Below are 11,245 nucleotides of genomic sequence, written 5' to 3'. Positions count from 1 at the left end.
GCCACCAGCACGTGGGATCCCGTGGTGGGTTTTGCCTTGAACATACAGCCGATTCAGACTAACTGTGAAGCCTGATTCACCCAGACCGTGCCTTGACACCCAAGCTGGGAGATCCCCTGTGTCTCTGCATGTGGCAGAGGTCGCCTCAGATTTTCCTGGGGTCTCCCCAGCGAGCCCGGATGCTACCTCTCTGTTCCGATCTGTGTGTGTCGTGCAAAGAGAAATCAACTCGAGGCCAGAGGGAAAGAATGGGCAGTGGGGAAGGCCTCCCAGAGGACAGGCGGGGCTCGTCCACACTGTGTTCCCACGGGGCAGGTGCTCATGTCCACAGAGTGTGCACGCCTCCACAGAGCATGTGACCCTCTCACGAGTGCACCTCCTTTGTCACCTGTGTCTGACACTCACCGTGTGCCCCATAAACATGATAGAAGTGGCAAATGGCAGCCTGAAAACCAAATCTAGCCTGACTCCACGTTCTCTCGGGACAGCCAGGACTCATAGGCATTCTATTTGCCTGTCTCCCTTGTCGGCTTCCCCTGGATCTTTGCCATGGCCCAGGTAGGCACTGGTGTTTGCTACCCTGGGAATAAGTAAGGGAAAGCATAGGATTCTGCAATGAAAAGTAGGATTCTGATAAGGAGAAATAAATACGGAGGCAGAGCAGATGGGAGGAAAGCAGGAATGAAAAGTTCAAGGTTAGGGGCACTCCCCGGTGTGCTTGGCAATGGAGGGAAGTCAGCTCTGGGCTGCCATGAAGGAAAGAATGTGCCCGAGCAGGGAGGTGAGGGTCTGGTTATAAATCAAGGTGGGCTGGGACCTGCTCTCTGGGGCCAGGACATTGGACACGTGACCTTGGCCCAAAGTTTCCCCCAAAATAATATTCTCAACTCCATCTCGGCATTTTTGCCTACCTATAAACTGTCTATTCTAAAATTTACTTTTTTAAAAAATTTGCCTAACTTAAAAAAAAAAGTATTGTCATCTTAACAATGAGCTCCAGCAAATTCATGATTTTCATATGCCAGTGATTATGTTTCTTCTGATATGCTTTAAAATGAAAATATTACCACAAAAGCCCATATGCTCCCACCTGAAAGTACTTAACCCACTGAACCAAGGATCTGGGTTCCACACTGGGACGACATGCTCCTTAGTCTTTCTTTTGTCAAAAAGCAAGACCATGGGGGGCCTGGGTGGCACAGTCACTTAAACATCTGACTCTTGATCTCAGCTCAGGTCATGATCTCACAGTTTGTGAGTTCGAGCCCCACGTCGGGCTCTGCCCTGATGGTGTGGAGGCTACCTGGGATTCTTTATCTCTCTCTCGCTCCTCCTCTCTGCCATTCCCCTGTTTGTGTTCTTTCTCTCCTTTCAAATAAATTAATAAACTTTAAAAGTATATATTTTTGGGGCGCCTGGGTGGCTTGGTCGGTTAAGCGTCTGACTTTGGCTCAGGTCATGATCTCACGGTCCGTGAGTTTGAGCCCCGCGTCGGGCTCTGTGCTGACAGCTCAGAGCCTGGAGCCTGTTTCCGATTCTGTGTCTCCCTCTCTCTCTGCTCCTCCCCTGTTCATGCTCTGTCTCTCTCTGTCTCAAAAATAAATAAACGTTAAAAAAAAATTTTTTTTAAATAAAAGTATATATTTTTTAAAAATTGTTTTTAAAAGCAAGACCGTGACAAAGCCTTTTCCCATGAGCTCCAGTTATGGGACTCAGGCATCACTCCTCAAACAAACTCCTCAGGCATCACTCTGAAGCCATTTAAATAAAGCCACTGTTTTTGGCAAACAAATCAGCATTGATGAATGGGTGTGCCTTTTCTCAGCTCTCCGAGTCTGGGATGTAGAATCTCTTTTTTGACTTTTCATCTCTCAATCCCACTGAGTCTCCAATTGTGTTTATTCTTCTGAGCCGTTCTCCCTTCTCCCAAGTCATTCTAAACCTTCTCTGCCAACCTGGGCATCACGAGTGGGGTGGGCCAATGTCACTGAAGTTCAACCTGGCATCCACTGAACTCATTCTGAGTAGACTATGGAGCCCGACCTCTGGGCTCAGAAGCCAGCCCTACAACATACCTGTGTGATTATAAATATACTCGTTAGCTCTCTGTGCCCCAATTTCATTATCTGTAAAAGCGGGATGATAACACCGTCTCCCTGATAGAGTTGTTGGGCCCAGTTAAATGAGTTATTGCGTGCAAACACTTTAGTGCCTGGAACGTAAAAACACTCACTATATGTGAGCTATCCTTACAGTTATCATTTATTATTACATCCCACTAAATAGATTTCTCTCCCAAGTACCTCACCCTTCAAAATTCTCAAGTTCAAGTGCCTCCCTCCTTGTCCGAGACCCAGTTTTGCTATTTCTTCGTGGGAGAAGGCCACAGGATTCACCGGCTCCATATTGCCACTCCTGGACCCTTCTCTCTTCCCCTCATTCTCAGATCATGGCACCAGCCTCAAACAAACTACATCTCTTAGACCTCACCTCCACCCATCCAGCTTCGCTCAGATCACCTTTCTGCTCTTCTGTCTGGAACATCCAATATTTCCCTGTTTCCTAACCACTCAAGGGTAAGCTTTCTGATGGGCCTCCAAGTCCTACTATATTTGGCCTATAGTCCTACCACCACTTGGACATAGTCCTGCCACTCATATGTCTCATATTTCTTTAAGTCCCCACACACATCGTCACCCTGGGTCAGATCTTCCCACCCAATCCCCAACTAGGTGTGCTCAGACCACCTCCATATACCTCCCAGTCCTCTGCCCCCCGCCCCCTTCATGGTTATAGAAGCTAGTCCCCTTCCTCAAGTAGCACATCTGACTCTCATTGCTGCCCTTACGTCCCAAGGAGCTGGCAGGAGACCTAGACTCGTTCATCCCCATCTCTGGTCTGACGTTGTGGGAAATTAACCCAGCTAAGCTAATTACATACAGGCTTCGGGAAGCCCCAGTGATTGGTCAAAGGGCGTGGGCCGAGCCAATCAGAGTGACTCCTGGGGAGTTTCTAACTGGAGCTCATGGAGTCGGCTTCTTTCCACTGGGAGATAAGCTCAGAACTACCTGGGAAAAGGTGCCAGTCTTATGGAGAGGTTGACACGCATGGAAGCAGGTCAGGAGAGGTAAAGACAGAAAGTCCTGAGAGTATCAATTTCCTCTGGTTCCAGATGCTCCTGGCTTCTTCCTGATTTCCCATGAAAACAACTCCAGAATCCCGAAAATAAATAACCACCTGCCTTTTAAAAAAAAAAAAAAAAAAAAGCTACTTAGGGGCACCGGGATGGCTCAGTTGTTTGAGCATCCGACTTCAGCTCAGGTCACAATCTCGCGGTTCATGAGTTCGAGCCCCGCCTCTGGCTCTGCGCTCATAGCCTGGAGCCTGCTTCAGATTCTGTGTCTCCCTCTCTCTGTCCTTCCCCAGCTCACGTTCCATCTGTCTCTCTCTCAAAAAAAAAAAAAAAAAAAAAAAGGAATCGACATTAAAAATTTTTTTAAATATTAAAGGTGTTTCATATTTTAGGAAAATAAAGAAAGCTTATAAACCAGTCTTGGTCAAGTGGGTATAGTTCTTGCTTATCGTTGTTCACATACATGAGGGAAAGGACTGTGTCTCCCCTGCTTCTCTTATTTGGTCTCTCAGTACTTAGCACCACCTTGGGCACAGGGTAGGTGCTCACTAAATACTTAGACCCATAGAGTGTGTCACAGCCAGCTTGTAGGTCCAGTGGCAAACAGGAAAATTCTACGTTATCTAGAGCTAGCCTACAAGACCGCCAGTCACAAATGCACAAGAACTGAGTCCCAGAGAATTATGGTTTTCTCAGTAAAGGTTGCTTAAAACAAAAGCCCATTTATCTGCCTGCAGAAGACATTTAATCAATTTACATGAGGGATTTCAAAATTAGTCAGACTGTAATGAACTATGAAATACTGATTAATGCATTTTTGCAATGTTTGATTAGAAACTTAACACGTACAGTAGCACATTTTACCATTGGAGCATTTATATGTTAATATTTTGTTTCTTACAATTGCCAGGACAGATATTCTGAATTGCAGAACCAGAGTGTATTTCTGGTTAACAATATGTAAAGTCTTCCTACCAGGAACTGCTTTTTGATGCTAAAGGGGTATTTCACTTTGAGAGGGTGGAGGGAGTCGTTCATGAGGTACATTCAGTTTGGAGCTGATTATTAGCTGTTAAATTATTTGGAAGCCCTCCAGAAACAACTAGAAAAGGAGGCAGCCCGTCTCCTACCTTGCGGTCTCTTAACAACCAGGCATTCTCTGAAAGAGAAGCAATCCCAATCTTATAATCCTGAGTTTATGAGACAGAAGGAGCTGAATCCTTTTGGCCAGAATTCGAATTAAGCGCCACAGCCCAAACTGTTGAGTTCCTCCTCAATACCAAGGGAATGAACTGACTATTCATCAGATGGTTTTAAAAATCCCCTCGAACTTAGAGAGGCAGTCGCATTTGCTGAGGACGCCTCCAAAGACTTTTGTGCCCGTGTACTTCTTAGTTCCAGCAGACAAGTCTCTTGTATGTAACTTGAATGCCCTTTCTCCTGGCAAGATCAACCAACCCAGAATGTCAAGTGGCATTGGAGTCTTGGAAGGGCCAACATTTTCGAATTGCAAGAATCCACTCAATTAGAAGTGTGACCTTCCTCGTTTCAGTTACTTAAAACAAATCCCACTTGGACACACCCACAAGCAGAAGACATCTAAAGAGGCGGATTCACGCACACACACACACACACACACAGTGCTAAAAATTAGCAACTGAAGAATTTGAAAATGGATCCCCACAGTAAGTTCCTAAAAGCACAAACATGCTAACCACGGCCCCCGCCATGAGATGCTCTGGACATATGCTGGCTTTGAAAGGTACTCCAGGGGAAGTTCCACCTCCACGGAGCGTGCTAGCTCCCAAATACAAATGTGCAAACGCCCTCACAGAGAGAAGAGGACGAGGTCACGTGTGTGAGTGTGCACGTGAGTGCACGTGGTGTAAGGAACATGCTTCATGATTATCACAAGTGCAAGCAATTATCTCGCGCTTAGATTTTAAGCCTCCTTAGAATTTCAAAAATCATTATTTTTCAGGATCGCCATTATTCTGATTCATTAGCAAGGCATACTTATTAGGATCTTAAAATAACCAGGACGCTGGACATGTAAAAACATGTTTCTTGCTGTCATGACAACTGAGTAACAACAGTAATGCTCACATCCGAGTGGCGACGGGGAGCAAAGTTATCGTGCCTGAATATAGATAAGTCAATTATGGAATCATCAAAAGAACAACGGCTCTGTCAATGCAAAGATGATTCTAAAATAATCAATAACGACAATCTTGTTTGGTAATTGGCTATTTGTTTCCAATATGGGTGCTACGTTCAGTCCTCATGAAAATGCAGCAGTAGAAGGGAAAAAAAAAAAGGGAAAATCTTTCGGTTTAGGGTTGGTGGTTGTCAGTAGCAACAAATAATGGAAAATTGCCATCTGGCTTCTTTTTTTAAATGAGATTTGAATAATCAATTTAATAATGGATAGAGCACTTGCTTACAGAAATAATCCATTGTCATCGCTGGGGAAAAAAAAAAACTTTGGCGCAGAAGACAGAGCTCTGCAGTGAGACTATAAGGTAAAGCAAATAAACATCTATGTACATGCCACAATTTTTATTTTCGCTGCTGACTTTACATAAACTAGAGAATAACTCTTCCTTCTATATGCTTAGCTCTTCACATTCCGTGTTTAATAATCAGGACAAAATCTACAGAGCAGTTGGCTCGCTATAGGCATTCAACTCTACTGATGGCTCGTGGAGAAGATAACACACACAAACGAGAGAGTTTCTTTTTTAACACATTTTTTCCCCATCGTCATGTGACATAGAGTGGGAGAGGCCTGATTGCAGCCGAACAGGGGAGATCAGAATGCATCTGGCTGCAGTGTGTGGGTGCGTGTGTGTGTGTGTTTCCTCTACACAACTGCATCAGAGGAAAAGACTATTTAGAAAAGGCGAGAAAAGAGGACACCCGGGTTCAGGGTGACTCATTCATTTCCATGATAAAAATGAAAATAGCAGGCAAAGGTATTCCTACCCGGTGCAGAGCAGGAATGATGACACCAGAAATATAGGACTCGTGTCATATCCTTATATGCTTTTTTTAAAAATGAAATATGCATGTAGAGTATCCCATTGGCCTTAAAAGATCCTTGAATCTTTTGCTAAAAACTTCACCATGTGGTTTTGAAGGAGAAAGAAGGAATGGGTTCCAGGCCCTGCCCATTTTTAGAAAGTGGAATCAGCCTCCAAACGGCAGCGTTTGGGGTCTACTGACCTATCTGACTAGGCGGTGGGGGCTTCTCATCGCCCCTCTCATCCTTGAAAACGTGAGGGCGTGAGGTGGGATTGCCCCGCTGAGCCCCCGTCTGGCTGCTCTTTCTCTGCAACTCCTAATCCACCCGGGGAACGTTCTCTTTCATCCTGTGCTGATTTTTCTCCCTGGTCTTGTCATTCTATAATTCCCCCTCTGAGGGGCAAGGTGCCTACCCCTCCTCTGACGGAAGGCCCTTTACTGTTCACCTCGGCCCCTTCCCCAGCCCAGTCTACTTTTAATTCACTCCCCAGAGACCTGTAGGGATGCCGACCCTCCCTGGGTCAGGGTCCCGTTAACTCCCTTTGTTCATCAGGGAAGTTGAAGCTGGTTTACTTTCATCCCAGAGCCTTCCTCTGGGACGTGACCTTGCACCAGAGATACTGGAGCTTCCCAGACCCCAAGGCGCGCCCACCTCACTTCTGCCTCACGCCGGCCTTGGGCCACAGAGTGTTTGGTGAAGCCTCCGATCTGGTGCAGCTGTCTGCACATCTGTGCTGAACAGCCCCGTTCAGGCCCTCCTTCTGGCTGGGGCTGGTGACCGCTGGGGCCACAGCCCACAGTGACCCCACACACTTTCCCTGTGCGTCCAGGGACCGCTCCCTACTTCCAGAAAGAGCAAAGGCAGCACGCTTAATGTCATTCATCCTCTCACAACTACCGGAGCCTGGATTTCTGTGGCAGAGCCGGGGACGCAGGGAATTTCGGAAGACACTTTTACGTCCTCATCATCACGAACAGATTCAGTCCAAAAAGAAGCTCCCATCCTGAAAGAACAGATGTGTTCCGGTCCCAGTGCCTTCCTGGCTCCCGATCTCTCTGCCCCTCCTCCAGATCCCCGAATGCCCTCTCATTCCAGCACCTTTTGTCTCCTCCTTCCTGCTGGCCCCTTCTCCTGTCTCCTGGCACACTCGGGTTAACTAACCCTGCCGGAAGAGGAGCAAACATTTCCTCCAACCCACACTGTAGAGGTCCAACAGGCCAGTGGACCCTCAGGTCACGGGTCCAAGACGGACACTCACAGTGCACGTGCCTCCCCGGGCCTGAGCGATCGGAGGGCGGACACATGAATCTGCTCCGGCTGCCTTAACTAGATACACAGACTTAGGGGCCTAACAACAGACATTTATTTTCCCTCAGTGCTGGAGGCGGGAAGTTCAAGATCAAGATGCTGGTAGCTTTGGTTTCTCCTGACGCCTCTCTCCCTGGCTCACAGATGCCCATCATCCCCCTTCGCCCTCACATGGTCCTCCTTCCATGTGCACACATCCCTCGCGGCTCTTGATGTGCTCAAATCTCCTCTTCTCCTAAGGATACCGGTCAGATAAAATAGGGCCCACCCTAGCAGCCTCATTTTAACTGACTCGCCTCTTCATAGGCCCCATCTCCAAATACAGCCACATTTTGAGGCACTGGGTTTAGGGCTTCAACATATGTATGTGTTGGGGGGGTGGCACAACTCAGCCCAAATTCACAGGTGAGAACATCCAAAGGACGAGCAGCCAATGAGGAAAGGAGAGCAGCAGGTCGCGTTCCTGGGGGGCTCAGGAGGTCTGGGACAGGAAGGGAAAAGAAGGTGGGTCCCAGAGGCCAAGATAAAAAGGCTTGAAGGTTGGGTTCGAGCAGGAAAGGCCGACCCCAGAGACCAGAGCTGTGGGGCAGGGAGGTGAGGCAGAGCAGAGAGGAAAACCTGAGACCCAGCGACCAGGCTGTCCCTGGCGCCCACGAAAAACAGAGTCAGCAACGCCAAGCAAGGCAGCAGGACCACTGGGCTCTGAGCAGCTAACAGGAGACAGGAAGGCAGAGGCCAGGGGTACAGAGAAGAGTTCTGTGAAAGCTCAACAGTAAAACAGAACAAGGCCAGTGGAGAGGGTCAGGGTGAGGATACTAAATTGGGGCGAGGGGGAAGAATCGTTGCCGAAAAAACAAAATGGCCCAACCAATATATCAGTTTGTATATACTATGGCTAGAAACCAAAATCATTAGTATAAAGTCACTAGACGCTCAAGCCAGGTTCATTATGATGATGGCGATAGTAATGCTCATTGTTTATTTGTGTACCAGAGATCCGGCGAACACGTTGTAACCATCATTTCATGAAAGTACCACTTCTGCCAACTTCTGCTGTGATACGGGACATAGGAAAACTCAAACACATTTTTTTAAGTTTTATTTACTTATTTTGGAAGAGGCGAGGAGCATAGAGAGAGGGAGAGAGAAAATCCCAAGCAGGCTCCTCACTGTCGGTGCAGAGCCGGATGCAGGGCTTGAACCGCAAACCACGAGATCGTGACCTGAGCTGGAACCAAGAGTCTGACGCTTAACCAACTGAGCCACCCAGGCGCCCCTCAAACACATTTCTAAACCCTGATCATCACTAACGGATTCATTTCCAGCCACGGCTCCTACTTAACTAAGTGACTTTGCAGGGCGATGGAAACACAAGCCGGCCCCTGCTTGCTCACGCTTCTTCCCGAGTTTAACGTAGCATCTACGTGCCACTTCCCCTGCCCCGTGAACGCACGGTGCTGCACCATCACTGAGATCCCCGCTGGGCACCCAGGGGACCACACGTCCTGGTGGCCACCTCTGCATGTGGATTCGGGCTTGCAGCTTGGGAACAGTTTTTGCTACGTATGTGATCCAGAATATTAGTTACTTAGCAGGTCTGAGGAGTTAAGTCATCTTCCAGAAGAGGACAACCCCCACAAGCATCAAAGATGTGACCTTTGCACATAAGGACAAGGTTTTTGTGCTCTATTCGTGTCAGGCAAGAAGCCCTCGTTATAGGAGGAGATTTTCTGAATACCGTAGACCCTTTCTAGACTTAGGAAAGGGGACTTCTCTGTCTCAGAGCCTCCTGGTTTATAGAGGTCTTTACAATGGTTGGGCCCAGAAGCCCCACATTAATGAACAGGCTGGCAGGGCACTGCTGGGGATAAGAGGCTGGACGTGGCTCAGATTTGGTGGCATGGTCAACTTTCAAGCTTTGGCTCCCTCCACCTCAGTTGAAAATCTACAACCTACCCTTCGAGAAGCAGGAAAGGCATTCTCTGAGGATGGCGTGGTGACCAGGACCTCTTCTCGGAAAGACAACACGCAGAGTCGTGCAGGGAAGAAAGACACAAGCGGGCGACAATTCGGCAAGGAGAGGGTGATTGACTCAAGACGGGGTGATAAAGATCAATTACCGGGGCTTGGAGTTATGACACCAACAAAGTTACAATGACATTAGCACAAAGAGAGAGACACAAATCCATTACAAAGATACAATCAAATATTCAAAAAAGCCTGGCACGCTCATTACTTATTCATGCTAATACAAGTATATTAAGAAATCTAAACAGTGTTAGCGCTCAATCACTCACAAACCAAATGAGGTTTTGCATTTATCAGACCCCAGTCATCAGCGCCCAGTATAGCTGTACAAAGGTGGTAATGTGACATAACTGGAGATATTTATATCAGCCTACATGGCCTGAGAGATACACTAGGATTTATTAAACTCAGTAATGCCGTCACATTCAGCAGAGCAATAAAAGAAATAACTGTGCAGAAGTCATTTCCCCAGACAATAAGATTTACCTTTGCAATCTCTTAAAGATGTTGTATCTGTTTTCAAAGGGTCGCTGGCAGCATTTCCGACCTTAATAAACTATTTACAGATTAATTTTTTCAACAGAGGATGGGGTGCCCAAAAGTAGGTTCCGCGCTGGAGAGCCAGCGACAGACTCTCGGCCTTTCTTTCCCTGATGACTTTTAGCACAGGCAAGCAGATTCCGTTTTCTCAGGAACTCTGTCTTTTATTAAGTGACATGACCTCGATTTCCAATAAAGAGAAGTCCATTCCGGACTCGGAGGGGCAACCCCATGCTGCCCAAGCACACAGATTTGGGGGAGCCTGGGAGGGTATTTAATAAGGCACAGGAGTTTTACAGTGAGAAGCGCAGCACGGAGCACAGCAGAGTATTCTTGAAAACGGATCAACCTCCATGAGTTTCATCACGAGTTCTGCTCTCCTCTACCTTCTAGAAGATTCTGCTACCTTGGCTTTCGAGATAAGCCTCTCTCCTTCCATCTTCTCTGCCTGCTTTGGTGGCCCCTGTTTCCCAGGTGCTTAATGCAGGTATTGCCTACCTTTCTAGTCTTGGTTTCCACTCTTCACTTGCCCGGCTGATCTCACCCACGCCCATGGCATCCAGGGCATGTACACCTTGATAATTCTTACAATTGCATCTCTGGCTCAAATCTCTCTCTGGGACCTCAGAGGCTCGCACCTGGTGGCTCACCAGCCAGCCAGGCGCCCTGCAGCCCTCAGAGTCTCTTTCCATTCTCCTTCCCTGAACAGTTAGTCCCCTGGGAAGCATCTCCATTTTTCATCTTGGGAAATGCCCTAGCACAGAGCCCCAGCCTCTTTCTCACCCACTGCCATAACCCCCTTCCATCTCTCCTGCCCCCTGAGTGATCTTTCTGAAACATACCTTGTCACCGGGACTTTGTTACCCTCTCTGCCAAAATGGCCGTGAGTGACCTACATAGTAAAGTCCACACATTTTCCCAGGGTTCCCCCAGGCCTTCAGCTCTCAGTAGGCATGTGCCCTTGTTGACTTGGAGGCACTTGCACAAAGCCTACATCGTGACTGCACTATAAGACATGCCATGTCCTCGTGTGGTCCTTGCCCTGTCCTCCTTCTGGCTTGCCCCTGTAACCAGTGACTAGACATCCTTCTTTCTCCCTCCTTCAGGCCTGGCTCAAATGCATCTTGTGGGGTAACAGCTGAATCAGCCACCCGCAAGCTGCTCTCCTGAGGCCCTGTGCCTTCCTTTCCATGACTCTCCGTGAGATGTTT

The sequence above is a fragment of the Neofelis nebulosa genome, chromosome 17 (assembly GCF_028018385.1).
Source record: "Neofelis nebulosa isolate mNeoNeb1 chromosome 17, mNeoNeb1.pri, whole genome shotgun sequence".
In the NCBI taxonomy this organism is placed as follows: Eukaryota; Metazoa; Chordata; class Mammalia; order Carnivora; family Felidae; genus Neofelis; species Neofelis nebulosa.
The sequence above is the reverse complement of the archived record's forward strand: the minus strand, read 5'-3'. Positions refer to the sequence as shown.